The sequence below is a fragment of the Cololabis saira genome, chromosome 18 (assembly GCF_033807715.1).
Source record: "Cololabis saira isolate AMF1-May2022 chromosome 18, fColSai1.1, whole genome shotgun sequence".
In the NCBI taxonomy this organism is placed as follows: Eukaryota; Metazoa; Chordata; class Actinopteri; order Beloniformes; family Belonidae; genus Cololabis; species Cololabis saira.
Window position 1 is genome coordinate 39,596,795 of NC_084604.1, and position 1,060 is coordinate 39,597,854.

At 35.4% G+C, this 1,060-nt stretch overlaps 1 long non-coding RNA gene across 1 annotated transcript; it reads right to left on the bottom strand.

Moving 5' to 3' along the window:
* Nucleotides 1-243: 243 nt before the first annotated feature.
* Nucleotides 244-702, bottom strand: LOC133418570 (uncharacterized). Its single transcript, XR_009770464.1, has 3 exons — nucleotides 640-702; nucleotides 423-541; nucleotides 244-298 (listed from the first exon to the last, which is right to left on the bottom strand). It is a non-coding gene; the product is annotated as an uncharacterized LOC133418570 (long non-coding RNA).
* Between the last annotated feature and the right edge of the window lie 358 nt (nucleotides 703-1,060).

Below are 1,060 nucleotides of genomic sequence, written 5' to 3' on the forward strand. Positions count from 1 at the left end.
TGCAGTTTACCAGGCTACAAATACATGCACATTTCAGAAATCAAATAAGCAACCACCTCAGTACAAGTAAATGTATTTATTGCAGAAAATTAAAACACAGTATTCCAAAAAGTTCAGTGTGTGTCCACATGAAAAAAACAAAAAAGGAACTTTTAAAAGCCCACAAAGAGTTCAAAACTTAGTCCAGTCAGTGAGCACTTCTCTCTCTTGCAGTTTTTGACATCAGGTCAAGGGTTGCACGCGCCCACACAGCCATTTCAGCGGGAGTCTGTACACATCTAGCCCTGGAGGCCAGCAACTGCAAAATATAGAGTAGCAATTAAAATGTGTATAATTTTTACCAATATTCAATTAACACTAAATTAAAAACATCTCAGTTCCATATACTGTAACTCACTAACCCAAATATTGCTGTAACTTACCCTTGTTTTCCGTTGTCTAGTCTTCATTGCATTGTTTAATTTCTTTTTCTGGGGAGCATTTTCTGGCTGATCGAGACGATGGCTCCTTTTCAAAGACTCAAAATAAGTCTTGCAAGCAGCTAAAGCACAAGCAAAAATACAATTAGAATTTAATTAGTTTCAATATCTATTCAAAGCAATTCTAAAAGAACAAGGATGGATGTGCCTTTCTTTTTACCTGTTATCACGTCGCTGTCTGTGTCAGGAAAAGCAATGCCGACCTGCTCCAACATGTATGTCATAACTGCAAGGTTATGTGGAGAATTGATACTGTTGGGAAAGAGAGGAGCCATGTTAGTTGATTAAAAACAAACTCAAACCCCAAAGCAACCTTTTATTTATTTTTGTGTGGAGAAAATAGATCTAGATCACATGTGACTACACTGAGCACACGTGACACGTTACTAAGAATACTATAGAAATATTGATTTAATATAAATACCATGTCATAGCTATCTGTTCCTGGTTATTTTCATATAAAAGTACGTTTTTCAATGTTTATAATTATTCACAAGTATGCAGTGTCATAACTACATCTCTGACGTTGATAAAAAACCAAACTGTTTGAAAATCTTTTGAGAATTGAGCAAGTTATGGTT